Genomic DNA, 23,707 nt, shown 5'->3' with positions numbered 1-23,707 from the left:
TGGAAGGTCTGTTTACGTTTCTTACTGCTACCGCACTTCATCATTACCTCAGTGGTCATGTTAAATTGATCACTACCATTTAATAAGAAGTATTATTAAAAAACAATTTATAGTAGCCTGCTTTGATTTTTCATGAGCTTTTGTATGTTCAGTTAGAATGACTTCCGCTAGCTGCCCTAGAGTGCACCAGCTCTTCGACGGAGAAGGCCAAGGTGTAAGAGCCTAATGATAACTTCCACGTTGCTCCAGAACTGCATGTCTGCCTTCTTAAACCATTTTCTTCTGTGCACAAACTCCTAAGTCAATTCGTGCTTGTCGCTTTTACAAACATGGGCTCTTGAGTCATGTTCCTCTGTGATTAGGGCATGCATTGGACCCAGCAGGCATGGACTCTGCCGAAGATAGTTAGAAGTGAGAGAAGTTTAATGGTACTCTGGGAAAGATTATGTGAGTGTCTCTTATCTGACTTGGAAGGCAGAACCATTTCATTGATCCTGTAAAATATTTAATGTATTTAGGATATTAATCAACTACATAAAACAATGCCATGGCACGACATCATGTTATTAATAATAGATCACTGGTATTTAGTCTTACTAAATTCCTGTTTGCTCTTTTGGTATAAAATAGAAACATGAAGATTTTTCCCTACTTTATTCATTGAGAACTTTATAGACACACACTAATAAACACATATCAGGTAGCAAACATGAAACTCTGAAGTAGTTAAAAAGAGGTTATTATCTCTCTCTTTTTAAAATTTTTTCTGGAATATTTAACCATACCAGAAAGTCAAACTACTATTAAATAAAATGGTAACCTGCTGATCCTCACTATACATTCACTTTCAAAAATGAGTATTTGTGCTATCCAAAGTCTCACCTATGAAAGATGGTGAAACTTCAGTTTACTCAAATTATAAATTATCTTTCCCCTCTAGGTTTTTGCCATAGGGCATGTGCACTTGCTGGAGAGCAACAGAGAGAGGGAAAGTGAGAAATTATCCTCATGGGGGAGATGGCTACCCACAATCCCTTCTCCTCCCTTCTTTTTTCTTGGTTTTCAGCATGCACCCCACGTACTCAGTGTGATTTTTAAGCTGCTAGTTCCGGGACTTGAACCATGGTCAGCCATGTGGGAATCCAGTGACTTAACCATGCTATCTGGTGACCCATTACTTTTCAATGTATGTCTTATACATTTTATTATTATTATTATTATTTTTAGAGAGAGAGATTTTTGCTATAGGACTCATGTGCTCACTCACTCACCAGAGAGAAAGAGAGTGACAGAAATCACACCCCTGGAGAGATGGCCATAGCCACACTGCAAGCCCTTCTCCTCCATTCTCCTCTCGGGATTTTGGGGCATGCATGCATGTACACCTGGCATGAGTTTGAAGCCCTGGGGTCTGGGACTCAAACAGTGGTTGACTACGTGGGAATCCAGCGACGTAATTATTACGCCATCTGCAAGTCCCACCGTTTTCTAATTTCTATTGAAAATTCTATTTGCATCTTCTTTAGGAATTTTACCCCATATTAATTTTAGTGGCGCTTCTTTTTATGGATGAGAGTCTGAGACGTATCACAAAGGAAAATGTTAAAATGCTTAATGTAAGATGTACTTAGTAAAACATAGGAGGCTGGCACTTGGATGGTGAGTGAGACAGTGGACTACCACTTGGCCGACTGCAGTTCAGTTCAGTTACCAGACCCATCAGCTTGTTTTTCCTCTCTGTCTCTTTGTCTCTCTCTCTGCCCAAATTAAAAATAAATTAACTAATTAAAAAATTAGTTTAAAAAATGCACATATATATGTCAATTTGTATATATATGTACTTGTATTAGTATATTTTAATAGGAGGGAGTCTTCAAGTCTATGGAAAATGCATATTAGGGAATAACTTTGCATGCATTTCAAAATATTGCTACACCACAATCATTTTCTACTTTAATTTTGTTTTTCCACAAATTATATTTTTTCTTTCATGAAAGAGGGAGCACCTGGGCACCTTCAACAATGTCTTTATAGCATAGTTTACTAGTTTACACCTAGTCTCAACCAGCTCTGAACACAGGCATGCGTGCAAATCAGGCTGTCAGGGAGATCCCAGGTAATAAAGCCAGCACCTCCCACCCGTGGGTTGGCCCAGTAGCATTAGTGCTGGACCTTGCCTGGCCCTGTCCTCACACAGTTTGAAGTCCCCTCCAATATATCCCCTCATAATATGTATTTCAATATATGTACATAGATAAATGTTTGCATACATACACACACACATAGAAAGGCAAGGTTGTTTTGAGAACAGACACAAAGCTTTGAAAATGAAACACTTTTAACATTTTCTGAATAATATTCTAAGTAATGCTTTTATGGTCAATCTTTTGTATCTGTGGGTTTTCCATCCATGGACTCCATCAACCACACATTGAAACTACGGAAGAGAAAAAAAAATCTCAACAATAAAAACAGTATTAAAAAAAAATCAGTGTAACTATTTCCATAGCATTTACATTACAGTGTAGTGATTACTGAGATCTGGAGATGACTTGAAATACATGCGGGGATATGCATAGGTTTTATGCAAATACTATGCCTTGTTATGTAAGGGGCTTGAGCATTGTGGATTTTGGTATCTGCAGGGGTCCTGGAACCAATCCTACCAGAGCTGAGGGGCTGCTGGAACAGAAACTGCTGTTTACTTCTCAGAAGAAAATAATGGAACATTATTTGTGTGGAAACAAGAGGAAAACTTGACTAACCCTTTCTCTTTGTCTGGGAAAAATATTTGCCTAGACCAAGTTTCCTTCTGTCTCAGTAACACCTCTAGTTTTGACACAGATTAATTTCCATAGTGTATTTCATGATGATTACTTCAGAGCCTTTTTAGATTTTCTGTTTTTATTAATTTATTTATATAAAATCTGGTTGTAATGCATTCAGCTTTAGGAGCAATATAACCCGACCCTCTACCCCGTTGTATCATCCCCACTGATGGGTTCATGGGATAGAAATAGAAAGTAAATGTGTCTTGAGAGAAGACCAGTTTCCTGCAAAAAGAAACAGAATTATAAGTGGTAGAAAATACTGATTTAATTTATTAACATACTTTTTTTTTTTTTTTGGACAGGTTTTTGTTATAGGGCGCATGTGTTTGCCACAAAACTAAGGGGCTTGAGCATTGTGGATTTTGGTATCTGCAGGGGTCCTGGAACCAATCCTACCAGAGCTGAGGGGCTGCTGGAACAGAAACTGCTGTTTACTTCTCAGAAGAAAATAATGGAACATTATTTGTGTGGAAACAAGAGGAAAACTTGACTAACCCTTTCTCTTTGTCTGGGAAAAATATTTGCCTAGACCAAGTTTCCTTCTGTCTCAGTAACACCTCTAGTTTTGACACAGATTAATTTCCATAGTGTATTTCATGATGATTACTTCAGAGCCTTTTTAGATTTTCTGTTTTTATTAATTTATTTATATAAAATCTGGTTGTAATGCATTCAGCTTTAGGAGCAATATAACCCGACCCTCTACCCCGTTGTATCATCCCCACTGATGGGTTCATGGGATAGAAATAGAAAGTAAATGTGTCTTGAGAGAAGACCAGTTTCCTGCAAAAAGAAACAGAATTATAAGTGGTAGAAAATACTGATTTAATTTATTACATACTTTTTTTTTTTTTTTGGACAGGTTTTTGTTATAGGGCGCATGTGCTTGCCAGAAATCACCCCCCAGAAGGGATAGCCATGCTGAAATCCTTTTTCCTCCATTCTCCTCTTGGGATCTTGGGCATGCATGCACATGTGCCCAGAGTGAGTTTAAGCCACCAGGTCCAGGATGCAAACCGCAGTCAACCACATGGAAGTCCAGAGACATAGCTATTACACCAACTGCTGGTTCCAGCATGCAATTATTTTATGAGGTAACTGAGGGGAAGAAAACCAAAGTTATAGAAAAGTTGGCATATTAAGTGGATTTATGAAAATTAAAAATATTACTTTAACAGTATGGCAGCTAAGGTCTAGGTGTTTGTCTACTTCTCACATTCATATGCTAAACTCCTAACCCCAAAGTGATGGCATTAGAAAGTGGGACTTTTTTGGGAGGTAATTAGGTTATAAGAGTAGAACCCTCCTGGATAAAAACAGAGCTTTTGTAAAGTGGATCCCAGAGAGACTGTTGGCTGTTCAGAAAGTAGGTGCTCACCTGACATGTGATCATGGACCTCCCAACCTCTCAGCTTGTGAGAAATAAGTAACTGCTGTGTATAGTCACTCATCTTATGATATTTTTTAATAGCAGTCTGAACAGACTAAGAAAAAGAGCTTTTTAAATCAAGAAAATAAATTGCCTTCTCAATCCTGAGCTGGAAGATACAGAATGAAGTACTGCTTCTGTGTATTTTCCCTTTGGAATAATTTTGTGATTTACCCATTTGATCTGTGAAAGTATTAGCGAAATAACCATGAGAAATATTTGCACTGTTTAGACAAAGAGTGAAAACTCCCTTGTGAATACAGTAAAGTGAGTTCTCCTTTGTGTGATTGCAAAACAGCAGCAGTGATAAACCTGACTGTAAAAATTAGAGCATTTGGGAGAGTCCACATGTTCATTTATTTAATACATTAAAGTTACTTATGGTATAAACTTTGATTTAGTACAGTCTAGAGAAGCCTTATCACCTCATAAATGGTTAACAATTAGATATGCCCACACTACTTGCTCATAGATCTGAATAAAATGTTGACAGTTCCTGCCAGCTATATCATTAAAGTCAATAATAGTTCATCATTTATGGCTATACCTGACAGAATTATTATACGATTGCTATTAATACACAGCAATTACTTGGTATACATCTTTATAGAAGACTATCAATCAAGAAATTTTAGTGGAATATACACAATATAGATAAACTTTAGTATCAAATTGAAGCTGCTTCAAGTAGAACAGAGATGCAATAACAGCATGCATACTCTTAAGAGAATTCTTTGTTGGCAAAGTCAGGAAATGTATCTTCCCTCAAAATTCAATGTGCTTTCTATTAAAGCACTTTGAAATGGATGCTCCTGAAATTGGAAGAAGGAAGATTCACAGAAGTTAAAACTATAAAATTAACTTGCTCAATTAAGTTTTTTTAATTCATTTTTTTAGATCTAATTACCATACCTCCTTACAGTATACGTAATGACTTTTGCCCAGCATGAATGTATTGCTTATTAGTCCACTCTAAGACATTACTATGCTAATTATAATCGACATATATCCTGTCATTTTTGTGTCTGTTAACTGTTCTTTAGCCCCGATTTCCCTCTTCCTGCTCTCCAGTACCCACCCCCTCCTGCACAGTTTCTAGTATCTACAGCTACCTTCCCTCTCCTGCATTTGTACCTTCCAATCTTTTAGTTTTTGCCATAGACCACAGGCACTCGGTGTATATTAAGAGGGGACATACAATGCCTCTCTCATAGTCTGACTTGCTTCAGTTGACATTAAATCCTCCATATTTGTTCACTCTGTATCAGATATCAGGGTCTCATTGCCTTTTTTTGGCTGAGCGGCATATTTGCTCAATTAAGTCCTTCCTTTGAAAGAGGTAGAAATCTTGCTTCCAGCCCTTTGCTCCTTTCTTTCACATTATGCCACCTCTGAGAATACAGCCAGATTCTTGGCACTGAAATTGCACTTAAAGCAATCACATACTTTGGGTTTAATTCACATCAGTGACAAGCAACAACATTCCTAGGCAATCTGTTGTTGGGTGTGCAGAAACAAGGACAGAATAAAGAATGCTATAAGGATGGGGGTAGGCCAAACAGAAGCAATGGAGCAAAGCCTTTCACATTAGGTAGGAATCAACAATAGCCATGAATAGACATAACCCTTAAAGTTTGATAATGCAGTGTCAAGAGGGTCAGTTTTTGAGCAAAATATCATTCTGTCCCTTTGTGAAATATGAAAACATCTCTTGATTATAACTTTATTCATTAACTAAGGACAAGTGAAGTCTTTTTTGTTTTAATAAAAGAGTTCAACATTGATATTTCCACTCACTTTAATATGCCCTATATCCTCAGCATATCCATAGACATTGGAATGGTTTCATTACACATAGAGGAATATGTATGTTATATACATGCTTGTAAAATAATCATGAATCAATAAACAACTAACTAAAATTAATGTTTAATGTAGACCCACCACTAGCTTTCAAAACATTGCCTAAACCTATATGAGATCCTCTCACTCATGGGGGCTCACCAAGAATTTTTTTGTCTTATCTTATTTTTCCCTGTCTATTTCTTGGGCCTTCTACTGACTGGCTTTGGAATGTTGTTCTTGAGTCAGAATTTTTCATTTCAAATAGCTAATAATCTATGTGCATCCCTTAGGTCTTTAAAGTTTATGCTTTATAAATAGATACATTACCTGGTGATTTTCATGATCCCTTACTCTTTGCAAAATGCTGACACATGTTATTCTTGTCACTGTATGTGCTGTGTCTTCCTCTGAATTGCCATTTTCCTCCCAAGTGTGCTCTACTGATAAAATCTCTGACTTTCTTGGCCACTGGAGCATCTTCCAGAATGAACGGAACCTGCAAATGTCCCCACCCTCTTTAAGTGTTAAATCCTGGGTCTGGCAGGTGGTGTGGTGGTTATGGCGCTGGTCTCTGACATGGTTGATCACAGTTCAAGTCCCAGCCCTAGCAGCTTGCTTTTTCACTTTCTCTCTCCCTCTTTGTTTCTCTCTCTTTCTCTTTCTCTCCCTCTCTGCCTCTCTCTAATCAAATTATAAAATAACAGCAAATAAAATTAAATAAATAAGTATTTTCAAATGGTGTTAAGTCCTACTTTATTCCATTTTAGTCTTTTAACCCAAATGAATTTTATAAGATATGTAAACATCTCATATTATGCTAATGTCACTTTCTTAGATTTTTAAAAAAGATGGGCAGCATATAAACAATAAGTTGAGGAAGTTTTTAATCTAACAATAAAGCTTTGCTTCTGAGCCAAGGTCTAAAATTCTGGGCAGTTTTTGTCTTGGGGTAAGACTCCATAGTAGGACACATCAGCGCCATAGAGATTCTTTCATTGCTTAGTCAGTCTACTATCCTGTCTGGCAGAGAACAGATTATATCTAGTTGTATATTAGCTTGCAATATTTGTGACAAAACCTGAACTAATAGCTAAGTATATCTGAATTCCAATGAACATTTATTTGTGATTGGAGCAAGGTGACCCTGAAATTTTCTCAGAATTTATAACCTATATAATACAGAAATAATATAGGTGGTGAGCAACTTCCTAGAAATCTTTATTTCAAACTCAAATTGAAATAAATGTTATCAGAAATTTCCACACCATCACCTTGTTGAATCCTTTCCAATGTATGAAATTTGAATAATTTTGAAGGAAGCAATATCAAGATTCTCATCTGAAATTCGTTTTTGCATTTGAGCTGTTAAATTGTAAACATACCATGCATTCAGTGTTTAGTATGTGCTAGGAAAGTTTCTCAGTGCTTGACATGTGTTTGCTCATTTAATCATTACTTTAGGCTCTGAGGTGTGTATTATGGCTGCCCCAGTTTACGAATGAGAAATCAGAGACAAAGTGAGATGATCACAATGTTCAAATGGCACAGGAACGAAATATAGAAGCTAAACTTTAATGCTCATACCACTGTTCTTAAGCATTGAATTAATCTATACTAATTCTGGACAAAACTACATATATATGTGATTTTATACACACACACACACACTCTCTCTCTCTCTCTCTCTCTCTCACACACACACACACACACACACACACAGGTAGTTTTGGTTTCTCACCCAAATATCAAGTTTCAAATTTTGGGACTATGCTAGCAAGGTTTGAATTGAATTACAATATTCCCATTTGTAAACTGTGTACCATGAGCTAAATTACTTAACCTCTATGCTTACATTTTTCTCATATCTAAAACAAGCATAATAGCAGAATTTAAATCAAAGAATTATGAAGATGGAATGAACTAATATACATAAAGTCTTAAAAGCTTTTGTGTATATGCATAGATACGTATAGTCATACACAAGTACAATTTTAGGTGTATCTATATGTTCATTTAAAGCTATGGATAGGTATATGGGTTTAGAGCCTATTACAGTTTATTGAACATGCTCTGTGTCCCAGCCATGGTGGTATAGGTGGTATGGTGCCACCATGTGATGCTGGAGTCACATGAGAGACCTGGGTTCAGGTCCTGGGTTCATCAAAACACATGCAGGCTATGATTCTGGCTGATTTGGAGGCAATGGGAAGGATTGTGGCATGGTAAGACCCTGTAGAGGCTATATCTCTCTCATAAAAAGAAATTTTAAAAAATTAAAAAATTACAGTTAGCATCTTCTCTGTATTTATGTTTACAATATTTTTGATGTTAGGCTTAAACTACTCTCTCTCAAGAATTTATGGGTTAGGAAATATTTTTGTGATATCTATGAAGAAAAATCCTGAGGTCTCTGAGTAGAATGTTCTTCTTGGCACTTAGGAAGAGGAGAAAATGAGTGCAATCATTAAATTGCACTGGCCAGTGATCAAGTGAAGTAGCATTTGTGGCTCGCTCAGACTAAATGCCTTACCTTTGGAGGTTTACCATATTGATTTACTTCTCATATATCCTTTCCATAATGGAAATATGAGAACTAGCATAGTGATTTAGGATATTTTGAATTATCTTTCGTGTCATCATGATACGAAATAGTTTTTAGTAGGATTATAGTGTCTCTGTTTCCCGAGCAAACCAAAAACCAAATCAAACCCAAATCAAAACATGGTGCAGCAACAGTTCTCAGTATCTTTCCTAGTTTTAAAATAATATCATGGGAAAGAGAAACTTCAATTTACATACGCCCATTCCTCTGTCCTGGAAATCCCCAAGACCACTCTCAATGTCAATGATTTATTAAAAGGACACAAAAACACTCAGAAAAGCCATGACGCTAAAAAGTACATTTCATTAAACAGAAAGAATATAAATTCATATCATTGAAGGAAGAGGCATTTCAGGCAGAGTCCAAGAAAAACCAGTCAGGTTGTCTTGTGTTGTTGTCTCCCTGTAGATTATGCAGACAATGCCTACCATTATCAAAAGGATGCCTGACAACAATCACTGAGCATTAATAACCAGAGGAGCTTCCCTAAGCATTGGGGTCAGGTATTTCATTGTGGGTTAGTCACTAAGATATGGCTGACTGCCCACATAGCTGACCTTATCAATAGCAAGGAATTTAACCTCAAAAGAGAGGACTTGCCTTTGTCTAAGTCCCTGAGAGGTAATTGCTGAACACATGGGATTTCTTAAGTGATAGAAGTAAGCATCTTTGTTATTCATGGTGGGTCTCTTGTTACTCACCCGACAGTTGAAACCAACAAGATGAATCAGGGTACAGGTTGCCCATGTCAGAAAAAACAACCTTGAAATTAGAGGGATGAAGTATTGGGTCACATATCAATGACATCAGGGAGAATGCACACGCCCTATAGCAAAAACCTCTCAAAAACCAAACCAAAACAAAACGAAACAATGTAAGATATAGATATTGAGTGTAGGTAGTCCAGCTGAAGCATTTAATATATAACTATAACAATGATAAGGACAGTTATGTTTCGGTGATACTTTTAAGTTGAATGAGATCATTAACAATTACCCATAACATAAAAAGTGAGCAGTTCTTCAACTACGCATGACAAATTATGGAATATAGAATTTTGTGAATCATCTCATTTTTAGTTTTTCTATGCCAAAGTCAAATCAGGAATTTGATTTTTAGATTCAATAATCTCCAGATACTTTTTATTTTTAATTGGCACCTGTTATACACATGCTCACCAGACAGAAACGGAGGAAGAAGAGAAAGGATTCCCAGTGGGACAGGATCATGACACAATCCCTCCTCTTTCATATCTTCCATCCTGTCGAGATTCTGTGCATCCAGGTATACATGCCTACCTTGTATTTCAAGCTGCCAGGGCCAGGATTTTTTTTTTTTTTGACTGGAGGTCATTTTGCATAACAGGATGTTTGCCAATATGTGGAGACAGTTTTGATTGTCATAACTGGGGCACAGAAGGGAGGTGTGCCATTGGCATCAAGTGGGTGAAGGTCAAAGCCACTGCCAAACATTCTACAGTGCACGAGATGACCCCCCCACAGTTAGGAATGATCCATCCCACAATGTCAACAATGCCCGTGTTGAGGAGCCCTCATATTTTAAAATGGTAACAAAATCTTCCTCAGGAACTTAGAATTCATGTATATATTAATGCATAGTACACAGAAAGTTCTTCTATAATGGTACTTATAACCATTATTTTAAGCACAGATTCTCACATGGCGTTCATGTCTCCCCAGGGGTTCCTACCTTGATTGGTACATTTGTCTGCATCAAAAGTAAGTGGAATTATTATTGTTGTTTTCCATATAAGAAAAGGGAGATGGAGATCTTCTTTGGCTTGACAAAGGGTGTTATGACTCAATTATATGTTTGAAACAAGATTGGGCTTTCCTATTTTTAAAGGTAAAACATGTTTATTAAACTGCAAATTGTGTGGTAACATCATATTAACTGATTAGATAATAATTAGTATATCATATTAGCAATTGTGGTATTGGAATTGTTTTCTCAAGTCAGAATTTATTTTATACATTTCCCTGAATATACTTAATATTTCAACTCACATTTTATTGTTATTTTTTAATTTATCGTATTTCAAACTTATTTGTTTACATTTATTCAATGTACACCATTACACTATATCTATTTAATGACTATAGTAAGCCAGATAGCCTCAGCTAAGTGCTACTTTATAGTACATACTTTTTTTTTTTTTTTTCTTGGAGAGTTTTTGGCTATAGGGCACGTGTGCTTGCCAGAAAGACAGAGAAAGACAGAGAGACAGAAAGAAATCGCCCCCAAGGGGGATGGCCATGCCACAATCCTTCCTCCTCCAGTCTACTCTCGGGATCTCGGGCATGCACGCACACGCGCCCGGCATGAGTTTAAGCCACCAGGTCTGGGTCTCGAACTGTGGTCAGCTACATGGGAGTCCAGTAACATAGCCATTACGCTAACTGCTGGTCCCCATAGTACGTTATCTACCCACTGAGGATTATGTCTAAAGTAGACATGTGTTCATGTATATATTGGCTGCACAGCTTACATTTTAAATTAAACTACTTTTAGGTTTTTATAACCACTGGAGAGAGTACAGAATGTTCTTTTTCACCCTGGTTTGTTGTTGGAAATGAAATCAGGTATTGTCCCAGAACTATACATGCATAACGCACATGAGTATAAACCTCTTCACTTCTGATTATCATCTTAAAATGTCTTTGATCTTACATAGAAATATTACCAACAATATTTTTTAACATATAAACTTAGTCTATGAAAAAGGTGTGATACATTCTGAATATATTTATTGGTTTAAATTTTACAGATTGTAAATATTGGACACAGTTCTCACTTCAATGGCCAGCACTTTGTCTATAAACAAAACAAGGGCTTGACGATTGCACCTACGTTATGGTGAGAGAGACCACTCTCCATCAGAGCTAGAAGCTCCACCAACTGTCTGTTGTAAACATTTCTTACTTTTCGTAGCCATTACTCCCATGAATGTGTCTGTGACAGTGAAGAATTTGAAACATTAGCTCTATTCAGACAAAATAATTTTACCTCTTTTTTTAAAAAAAAATTGGAATTGCAATGATTTCCGTAATTTTAAAACCGTTATTTTCAAAAGTCAAACTTCATGATAAAAAAAAAAAAATAATGAAGTAAAGTTGTGATGAATTTTAACTTTAGTTTCTCTGGACCTTTATTTTATATTCTCAACTAGTTTTTTGTTTGTTTGTTTTTTTCTTTTTTTTTTTTTTAAAGGGGGTGGGTAAGAGCAGTGGGGTAGTGGTTAAAGCACTGTGATCTCCCATGGCTGGATGAGCAGTTTGAGAGCCTGGCAGCTTGCAAAGCATGCTGGGTGTGTATGTGTGGGTGCCCAATATCCTGAGAGGAGATGGAGGGGAATGAGAAAGGCTTTGTCTCTCTTTCTCCCTTTCTCTGTCTGTCTCTGGAGTGCACCCACACCCTATTGCAAACTAACCAAAAATGTAGAGAGAGGGGAGGAGTAGGAGAGTGAGAAACATGTGATTAAAAATGAAAATAATGTTATTTCCTTTTACAAAATAAATATGAGAACCATTTACTTTTTATAAAAGTTTTGTAGTTAAAAATATACTTCTTGAGTAAGATAAAATTGTCAAGAATTTGCCTTAATCAAAATTAAAATTCAAAACGTAATATATTTCATGTGTAGTATTGAAGAAAGCTGAATACATCAGATTAAAGAAAAGCAGGCCAAAAAAGGGACTATTCTTTGAAATAAAATCTGTAACTCTGAAATTTTATAAGATTTTTCAAAACAATGACAAATTTGCACATGATATTCTTTGACATGTGTTTCCCTGGGGGGTGCAAATTATTTCAGATCTGTGAGATCTACTTTTATGTCTACACAGAAGGTCACATTGGAAACCATAAAAATTTATCCTCAATAAGGAAGTCTTTATGTATAATTCATTTTGGTCTCCCATATTTTCTTACTTTATGCTAGGTTTAAATGTTTTAAATGATAGGGTATAAAATATGATCAAATGAACATTCAGAAACAGAGCAAACAAGAGTATTTATGAGTCAAGATTTGTAAGACAATAAGAAGAACAATTATTAATACAACTGACATCATAATCTCAGATACAGTATCTAGGATCAAAATTGTCAGTAGGAGGAAAAAAGAGAAAACTTGGCTCAGGAGATATGTCTGCATGAAAATGATGTTTTGAAAACAATGTTGTGAAAGAATATGTGGCATATTTGATTTTTAACTTGGTATTTCTTCAATCTCAAATAGCATTGCATGGTCAATTAAAAATTTAGAAAAATGGAACCAGCAGATGGCATAATGGTTATGTCGCTGGACTCCCAGGTGGTTAACTGCAGTTAAAGACCTGGACCCAGTAGCTTAAAACTCATGCCAGGTATGTGTGCATGCGTGCCCAAAATCCGGAGAGGCGAATGGTGGAGAAGGGATTGCGTCATGACCATCCCCTCTGGGGAAGTGTATGCACCCTATAGCAAAACTCTAAAAAAAATGAAGAAATATTAAATAATAATAATAATAATAATAATAAATTTAGAAATATACAATTAATAAATTAATTATGAGAGTCAACTAAAGAAATGCATACTCAGAAAAGTAGGAGTCTAGAAAATAAACCACTCTTGCTAAAATAAAGGATATAATTGTCACTGAAGAGAACAATAGAAAAGAATTGAATGTCTCCTTTTGACAAGATGTTACTTTCTAGAATGCTTAAAAAAATTTTGTTTCAGCAGAAACATTCAAACACATGTGTTTACTTTAATAGTTTATTATTCAGTTCTGGTAAATTCTGACTGCTCTGGACAAGTACACACACATATATCTATGACCAAAAATATTTCAGTTTAAAATTTCTGGGAACAGGTGTACCCAGTTTCTTAAAAAGGAAAGATTTCCAGGAATACAGACCTCCCTGAAAATGAGGCCATCTCATTTGTATTAACAGTCATCAAGAAGGAATCATTTGATATATTGCGCTTTTTTATTTTTTCTAGATGTTTCGTAGAGCAGAATACCTTCTGTGTGTATAATAGCTTATCTGGCTTAAAAACATTTACCAAAACTCTTATATGACAATTTCCTTTTGCTGACAGATTTTTTTTTTTTTTGAGAGATTTTCACTTTTTGAGAGATTTTCACTGTAGGGTGCGTGCGCTCACCAGACAGAGAGAAACATAGAGACAGAAAGCGAGAAATCACCCCCCAGGGGGGATGTTCTCCTCCATTCTCCTCTCGGGATCTTGGGTACACACGCACACGTGCCCGGCGTGAGTTTTAAGCCACCGGGTCCGGGACACGAACCACGGTCGACTACGTGGGAGTCCAGCGACATAGCCATTACGCTAACTGCTGGTTCCCTGCTGACAGATTTTTTTAAGTTTTATTTATTTACGAGTGAGAGATACACAGACAGACAGACACACACACACACACACACACACACACAGAGAGAGAGAGAGACAGAACTCCTGAAAGCCTTGACGAGATCTGCCCTAGACCCAGCCCACCCACCCAAATCTCGGGCATTCTCCTGCTTTGCACAGGGAGTCTTCGTTTACAAAACAGGGAGCTTCCCACGTGACTCTGCCTCAGTGTCCAGTTTAAGCACTGTGCCACTGTCCAATGACCTGCTCCCAATTTTCTTAAGGCCAATAAAAGATGTTGAAAAGGAAAGAGTTGCTTTTCTTGGCAAATACATTGGTTCTAAAAGAATGTCATAATCAGTGTCCCCTAGACGCTAAATGCACTGCGGAAACCTCAGGAAAGCAGCAAGGATACTTAAAGTTAATGGCTACATGATGAAATGCGGTTAAGTTGAATCACTTTACCTACATAGCCATTGATTTCCTTGACCCTCCCTTGTCTAGTATACCTCACGTGATCACTAATTTTGATCACTAGCCAAACAGAATTCAAGCATAGGCCTGAGAGGCGGGGGAAACATGTTCCCACCCATTTTGGTCGTCTCATTATTCTTGATTCTATTTTTACTGAAAATTATTTTGAACAACTAGTCACTTATTTCATCATATTTTGCTTATGAGATATTGTTCCTGATCATAGCTCAGCCAGGTGTGAAGTTACTATTTGGCATTTTAATGTAGGGAACATAAGTGTCAGTATTAGAGGGTGTAGTATGGAGTTCTAATCATGACATCCATTCACTTGCATGTCTAATAGAGTCTCTGAAGAGTATGCTATTTGTGAAAACAAATCATGACCCTACTCTGTTTTACAGAGTTTATACTAAAACACGAACACCAAAAAATGGTTTAACTATAACAATTAAATAGAAGTAAATATAAATCAAGTGTCATTCATTATAAACACAGATAAAGAAAATCATCTATTAACATTAGTTGGAGTAGCATACTAAGACATTAAAGTGAACAGAAAAATTCAGAGAATTGTGAGAAACGCTGGGTCGAAACCACAGCTCTGTCATGTACTCTCTTCACACTCATGACCAAGGTTCTCAGCCTTCTAGGACTTGTTTTCATCTGTTAAATGTAGTTACTATTGACCTAGTTTAATCTTTCCACCATGAGATGATTAGAAAGGTTAAATGTAATGATATATAAGAGCCAGCAGGTGGTATGGAGGCTAAGCTGCTGGATCCCACATTGCCAGTTTGAGGGTTGTGTCCCAGATCCAGCAGCATAAGAATCACTCCGGGTGCATGTAGGTGCATGCCCAGAGAGTAACGGATTGTGGTATGGCCATCTCGACTGGGAGGTGATTTCTCACTTTTTTCTCTCTCCCCCTCTGTCTCTCTCTGGTAAGCACATATACCCTATATCGAAGAAAAAAATTAATGATATAGATAAAGCAGTTAGAATTCAAAAAAAGATTTATTTTGTGAAATGGAACAACCGTTTGAGTGATGAAGTTTCAGATGGACATGGCCAGGGTTGTGTTGACCGATCTGAGTTTAAAGGAGATACAGGCGTACAGATGCGTGATACTCTTCTCTCATCACAAGTATCATGAACAATCCCTATAACAAAAATGGGTTAATAGGAAAAAAACAAAACACATTTATTTAAAAAGAGTTTCACATACATGGAAAATGGCAGAATGAAGACCCAGAGACACAGGGAACATTGTCTATTTCATGCTTAGGTTGGAGGAAGAATGTGGAGCCATGTGCAAATGTGCTTAGACAGAAGTGTGACCTAACACTAATAGACACGGCAGTGGGGCAGGACGGACCCTGCTAGGTGGGTCTGTGCAGATTCTTCTCCTCTCTGTGAAGCATGACTATAAATTTAAATGAAAAAAAAAACAGATAAGACTTAAATATGATAACATACTTAGTGTACAAAAAAGTAGTGATCTATAAAACCCAATAATTAGGTAAATAGATGTTTTTATTATTATTTCTATTCTTAGAATAATATATTCTCTAAAGTGTTTGTTTGTTTATGGCATACATAGACTACACAGAGCAAAAGAGCACATGGTGCAGAGGACCTAGACAATTGGTGAAAAAAGCCAGAAACAAAAAGGAAGATTTGGTGAAAAATTAAAAGTAAGGACTTTAAAAGGGAGAGAAAACGAGACTAACGGTAATCCCTTTTGCAGAGCTATAGAACTGTGGAGGAGAAGGTAGTTTTCTTTGGCACTTTCCTACGTTTTACTCATGCTGTCTTTAAAGGAGGGGAAAAACTGCGATGGGTTGAATGTTGGTTCCCTCCAAAACTCATGTTGAAATTAGAAAAAGAGGTACCTTTAAGAGGTGATTAAGTCAGCCTGGGCTGTGACCCCCATTACTAAGATGCTGTGCTCCATATGCCGGAACCATATGGGAGACCAGGATTTGATTCCCAGTTCAGCCCAAACGCCAGGCACAGTGACATACGCTGTAATTGCAGGGACACTAGGAGGCAGAGGCAAGAAAATTGTGAGCTCAGCTCAACAATTGGCCTGGGCAACACAGGAAGACTGTCTAAAAAAACCGAGCAGAAAGTGGTGGTATATAATTACAGTCCCAACCAGGAAGCAGAAGTAGGAGGACTGCAACATGGCAAGACCCTGCCTTAAAAAATCATTTAAAAATAGGGAACAGCAGATGGCATAATGGTTACGTTTCTGAACTCCCACGTAGTTTATATGGTTCAAGCCCTGGGTTCACACTGGGTGCAAGTGAACGCATGCCCAGAATCCCAAGAGGAGAGTGGAGGAGAAAGGATTGCAATGTGGCCCTCCCTTCTGGGGGGTGATTTCTCACTTTCTGTCTCTCTCTCTGGTGAGCTCATGCATCCTCTAGCAAAAATCTCTCTCTCTAAAATAAAGAAAGAAAAAAGAAATCAGTATGAAGAAGGGCTAGGCTAGAATCCAGAGAAAGATAAGCTAGAGAAATATCGAGAGCAAAAAAAAGTAAACAAACAAACAAATGTAGACTCAACTACTTTGAAGTTTTACTTGCTATTCTTTATTAAAATAATACAATTAATTTCAGTTTGCAACTATTTCCAGAATGTAAACTGTCTAATTTGAATGTCTTATAATTCATAGTCTTTCTTATAAAAAATAAACACCTCTGGGCCATACATTTGATACCCTCAGTATAGCAGGCACATTAGTTTATGAAATCTTGACTTGTCTATTAACCATAACAGAAGACTTGAAATGTACTTTGGCAAAGGTATTTCCCATTCAAAAAACTAGGTAAAAATGTATTACTGGTCAGTATTTGAAGTTGTTAGCCTTTCTTAAAATAGTGGGCTTAATTCTATCTCAAAATAAAATAAAATATATTTGCATAAGACATTCATGTTAAATCAGCATAGTATTTTAATTCTACCCATTCATCACTCTAATAGTCATAGCATGTTAGTGTTTTTATATACAGACTTAAACACAAGGAAAGTCTGTCACATAAAGATTAAGGTTAAATACTTATCCATTAGGTTTCAAATTTAGCTATTTCTATTATCACACCAGAGTAAAACAAACTGAATTTTCAATTGGAACAGGAGAAATAGGAAAATGTTGCCATTAATGAAACAGGAATGTTTTAAAAATGTTTGATAAGATTATTACCTGTACATGATGGGCTTTATTTTCAATTGCTTCTCATCTTTATTATAATTCAAAAAATTAATACCACTTTTGCTCAGCGATAATAAGCATCTACCTCTGCAGGTCACATGCCAGCATTTTGACTGCTCTCCCTGAACTTTAACTAGAGACTTGAAACCCTACTCAGTAAGGAATTAACCTTAATCTGCTCTATTTTGACTGCTCTCCGAGAACACATGGCAATGATGACTGGTAGTATATCCCTGACACACATGTTTTATGAAAATTATGATTGTTATTCAATCAAAAGGATAATTTATAGAATTCAGTGTTTAAAAATCATAATGAAAAAAATGAGTAATGGAGAAAACATAGATGACCATTTTTCTTTTGTAATTAGTATCTATTGATTGAGCAGATTTTTTTTTTATGATGGGTCTGATGTTGGAGTTTTCGTAAGACTGTTTCTCTAGTGGAAGATACCTAATGCGATAAATGTGGGTGGTATGGCTAATGCACCATTGGCAAACAGTATGTTTTCTTCCTGTTTAGAAATTACTGTGGCTATTGGTTGGATTTTTTTCCCAAAGTCTCTATAGGACCCACGTGCTTGACAGGGAGGGGGAAAAAGAAAGCAATAGAGAGAAAGTGATAAAAGCACATTTAACAAATGTGCGTATAGAGCCAAGAAAATAATAAGTCCTGTGAGATAGAATTCTGACTCTTTCTGCATAACCAAATTCTCTGTCTTATAAGAGATCTAAGAAAGATTCTGGTCACACAGACACACACACCCTGCATGAGTTTAAAGCTGCCAGGTCGGGTACTTGAACCACTGTCAGCCAGGTGGGAGTCCAGCACCTTAACTACCATGTCACCTGCTGGTCCTGAGTAATTTATTTTTAAAAGGGGTGTGTGTGTGTGGGTGTGTGTGTGTGTATATATATATATATGGAGAGAGAGAAGAGAGAGAGAGAGAGAGAGAGAGAGAGGTTTTTTGTTTGTTTTTTGCCTTAGAGTGTGTGTGCAAGCCAGAGAAAGAGACAGAGAACAGTGAAAGGGAAAGTGAGAAATCACCTTCCCAGGGGGATGGCCATGCTACAATTCCTTTTCTTCCATTCTCCTTCTGGGATCTTGCGTACACACGCACATACACTCAGCATGATTTTAAGCCACTGCGTCTGGAACTCAAACTCTGGTCAGCCATGTGGGAGTCCAACAACATAACCACTACAACAGCTGCTGACCACTTAAAGTTTATTTCCTACAGTTCTGGGGGCTTGGAAGTCCATGGGCCTAGCAAGGGCATCTGGTGAGGGCCTTCAGGCTTGGTCCTGTCATTGTGAAAGGCGAAAGGGCAAGAGACTACAAGAATGAGCTGCAATCACTTTTATAACAATCTGCTCTGATGAGAACTAATTCACTCCTGAGATCACAGCATCAAACCATTTGTGAGGGCTCTGTCCTCATGTCCCAGTCACTTTTTAGGGTCTCTACCCCTTAATATCGTTACATTGGCAATTAACTTTCCAAAACATCATATTTGATCATATTTGAGTAGTCAAATCACAGTTCACCTTTTTTTTGGAGAGGTTTTTGCTATAGGGCACGTGCGCTCGTCAGACAGAGAGACAGAAAGCAAGAAATCATCCCTCAGGGGGATGGCCACGCTGCAATCCCTTCTCCTCCATTCACCTCTTGGGATATTGGGCACGCATGCACATGCGCCTGGCGTGAGTTTTAAGTCACTGGGTCTGGGATGCGAACCGTGGTCGACTACATGGGAGTCCAGCGACATAGCCATTATGCTAACTGCTGGTCCCAACACCTGTTAAAGATCTGTAATAAGCATAGTTATAGGACCACAACTCTCAGTGCACCCTTGCCCTTGAGATAAGAGGTTCCGCCTTGAACCTCTTATAGTGGAGGTCAGGAAGGTCAAATCCAGGACATATTTAACTAAGAAAAATTAGATTTTATGATTTTTTGTGGGGTCCTTTCCCCCAAAGTGCTGACCATTGACTGTGTTGGTCTTGAGTCTACAGGACTCAAAGCTTCCAGTCAAAGACTTCAGTCGTGCTGCCCAATTAGGGCACTTCCTTAAGTTCAACCTTACAGCTTCTACTTCTATTTATGTGAACAGACTGCCACAGGTGTTATTGTAAATCTTTCTGAGGTTGGTTTAATGCTATCTCTCAATGAATATTTACATGCTTAGTAGGCAGATCTTCTCTTTCAAAAGATCAGACCTTTAATGATGTGGTTTGACTGCCGTACAAGAAAAATATGAACCATGGGCAATCTTTTTAGAAAAAAATCATGCTGCTTAAAGATCTACCTGTTCTTTGACTATGCATCTGAATAAATACATACACATGCATGCACAAACACACACATATATCTGTATGTGCATGTGTATTTATAGCATTCATGTTTACTTATTTTAATAAAGGTCCTGCTTTTTTTCTTTTTCGCTTGTTGCATTTTGTCTTTATTTTTCCCAACCTGTTTATCTGTTCTGCATGAGTTGATTAGTCTGGTCATTACATTTTTAAGATTCACTCTTCAGCATTTTTTTATAGAAGTCTATGTATCATAATAATGATGGTTTTCTGCTGAATTGAAGTAAATTTAAACTGATCCCCAAATTTTAGAAAAAAAATATATTGAATCGTTTTACTCTAATGTGAGCATCATTGCTGCATGATCAACTCCCATGAGGAAGGAAGGTGCTTTGTCTTTCTTTCTGGTGAGCACACATGTTTTCTGACAATGAAATATAAATAAAAAGAATAGAAAAAGGAGATAGAAAAAAGGCATATTTTGTAGTATATATCCATATTTAAGGCAAAATTATATGTTGAGCTCCTTTGGAGGTTATGCTTGCTTTAAGATCAAATTTACAGATGTGGACATGACCAATCCCTTCCCCATCAGTCTATAGCAAAAAGTGTTATGAGAAATAAATTTAAGTGAAATGAAAAATATGACACTAAACGACAGGCTGCTATGAGACCCAGTGAGACGTCACCTTTCTCTGTTATGGGAGGCCACTGAAAAGTGCCTGGAGGAAGCTCCATCAGTGGATAATTTGAAAGATGACCTAAGCCAGGTATCTATGTGTTTATGGGAGAAAATACCGTGGGGAGGGGCAAGTGGGAGGAGACTACAAGTGGGAAAAGAAGATTGTTGTAGACAATGACAGCAGGAAGTGAATTAATCAGATGGTGAAAATAGAAATAACATTTTTAGATAACTGAAAGCCATTTAGAATAATATATGGCATGTTTAGCAAAAGATAAGATTTGAAAGGTATACAGAGATGTGTAGGTGGATAGATTTTAAGATCATATCTCTAGATATAGATAAAACTTGGAGAGTGGATTGAATGAAGAGTGAGGATGTGAGACAAAGGTGTGTATGAAGGTAACTTTTTTTCTTTAAGATTTTTGCCATAGGGAAAGTATGAACTCCAGAGAGAGACAGAGAGAGGGAGAGAAGTCACCCCTCGAGGTGATGGCCAAGCAACAATCCCTTCTCCTCTAGTCTCCTTTTGGGATTTTAGGCATGCATACACTTGTGCCTGGTGTGATTTTAAATTTTCAGTTCTGGGACTTGAACCATGGCCTGCCATCTGAGAATCCAGCACTTAAACCACTACATCACCTGCTGGCCCCAATGTAACTCCTAAGTTTATGTGCTGACATAAGTTTTATCAGAATATAGTCAGATATTGGACCTATTAAGGGTATATATGTAGTAATGGATTGCATTATTGGCATTTCCATCATGTTATAAGCACTATAAAAATCAAAGGAGACATGTCTTTTAGAAAAAAAGTTTATGAAAAGATACATTGAATTCTGATGACACAGCATATGGAAATCTCTTACTCAGCAGGATTCAGACTCTAATAATATTTCAAAATAGTGTGTGTGGGGGGTTTGTTTTGTTTTAAAAGAGATTTTTGCTAGTTGTGTGAGCACCTCCCAGTGGGGAATGGTCATGCCACAATTTCTTCTTTTCCATTTCTTCATTCTATCAGTACCTCAGGCTTGTAAACACAGAGGCCCATGTTTTTCAAGCTGCCAGGGGCAAAAATTGAATCATGCAGTTGGTTATGTCAGATCTGGCTTTCCTTTCTTTTATTTTTTTTTAAGAGGCATTTTTGCTATAGGACATGTGTGCTCACCAGAGGGACAGAGAGAGACAGAGAGAAAGAAAGTGAGAAATCACACCCCAGAGGGGATGACCATGACACACTCCCTTCTCCTCCCATCTCCTCTCCAGATGTTGGGTATGCACACACACACACACACACACACACACACACACACACACACAGTGTGAGTTTCAAGCCACTGAGTCCAGGACTAGAACTGTAGTCGACCAAGTAGAGCTCAACACCACTTGCTGGCCTGGGATCTGACTTTGTTAACCACCAGCCCATGTGTCCCATCCTTGAAGCCATGTTTTCTAGTATTTCTATAGCTACTGTTGGTAAGCTTAGTCATTAAAGCATTTGCATATCTGGGGTAGGCTTTGTGATTATGAGCATTTCTGATTTGACTGCTTTATGATTAGTTCCCTTTATAACCAAGTACTCTAGTATATAGTTTTTTTTTTTTTTTTTGGAGAGATTTTCACTGTAGGGCGCGTGCGCTCACCAGACAGACAGAGAGAGACATAGAGACAGAAAGCGAGAAATCACCCCCCAGGGGGGATGGTCATGCCGCAATCCCTTCTCCTCCATTCTCCTCTCGGGATCTTGGGCACGCACACATACGCGCCCGGTGTGAGTTTTAAGCCACCGGGTCCGGGACACGAACCACAGTCGACTACGTGGGAATCCAGTGACATAGCCATTACGCTAACTGCTGGTTCCCTAGTTTTTTAACTATCACTAAAAGTTCAATCTTCAGCCTTCACATGAATTCTGTAAGCCACTTAATAATAGTTAAGAGATCCTTTATGTTTGATCTACCCAAAATGAATATAATTTCTTGAAACTGAACAGTGATCAATATAATGGAAACATCAAATACCAAAACATTTTAAATTTTTTATATAATTTATACTTTTTATTTCTGAAAAAAAGAGACTTCTCAATCTGACATGAGCAATAACTCTATAGTATTCAACACTACTGGGAATGCTAGAAAGAAGAGAGGAAGGAGGCCTCTCGTTCGGTGTTTAGCCATTTTCCGTTTTAGTACAATAATGTAATAGTCAGAAATTATCTTTATCTCCATTATGTCCCAGATCCTCCTAGATATACAGAAAATTGTTTATTGAATAATTAAGTAGTAATAATGTTAGAAGTTATTCATGGGGAAAGAATAAATGTCCCTTCTTCCACTTTTCTTTTTTACTCAATATAAATAGATTTGTTCTTTTTCTAATAGTAATATTAGAATCAAATTTCCAAGTCCATTATTCATCAATGAAAGTAATTAGGATGCCTTTATCTCAAGGAAAAGAATCACAGTATCAATATTTTGCTAAAGGATCAATATTTTTCAAATAGAAAATCTAAAGAAATTAATGAGTCATTGATAGAATAGAGACGAAGCAGGGAGGAAACAAAATGTCCAAGAATTTATTTTATTCTATTTTGTTTCTATTTTATTTTATAATTTCTCATTTACATCTAATTGTCTTACATCTTTGTGAGGCATACTATGGATTTTCAAAGCATGTAATGTGTGATAAATACAGGAGAATGCCATATTCATCAATTTCAACAAAGAATATCACATTTGAGGGTATTATGTATGACTGGCAACATATATGTATATGTATATGTACATTTACATGTATGTATACAGGTGGTATGCTATTCCACAACCTGTTTACTCCATTTACCTGCACTCCTGTGTCTGTTTAACATTTTTTTTCCTAGGCCCCTCCTATTCTCTGCCCCTCACCCTCTGTGTAGTCTCTGGTATCTTCAGAAGTCCCCTCTA

This window comes from Tupaia chinensis, unplaced genomic scaffold (assembly GCF_000334495.1).
Source record: "Tupaia chinensis unplaced genomic scaffold, TupChi_1.0 Scaffold000281_1, whole genome shotgun sequence".
Taxonomy (NCBI): Eukaryota; Metazoa; Chordata; class Mammalia; order Scandentia; family Tupaiidae; genus Tupaia; species Tupaia belangeri.
This window is presented reverse-complemented; position numbering follows the sequence as displayed.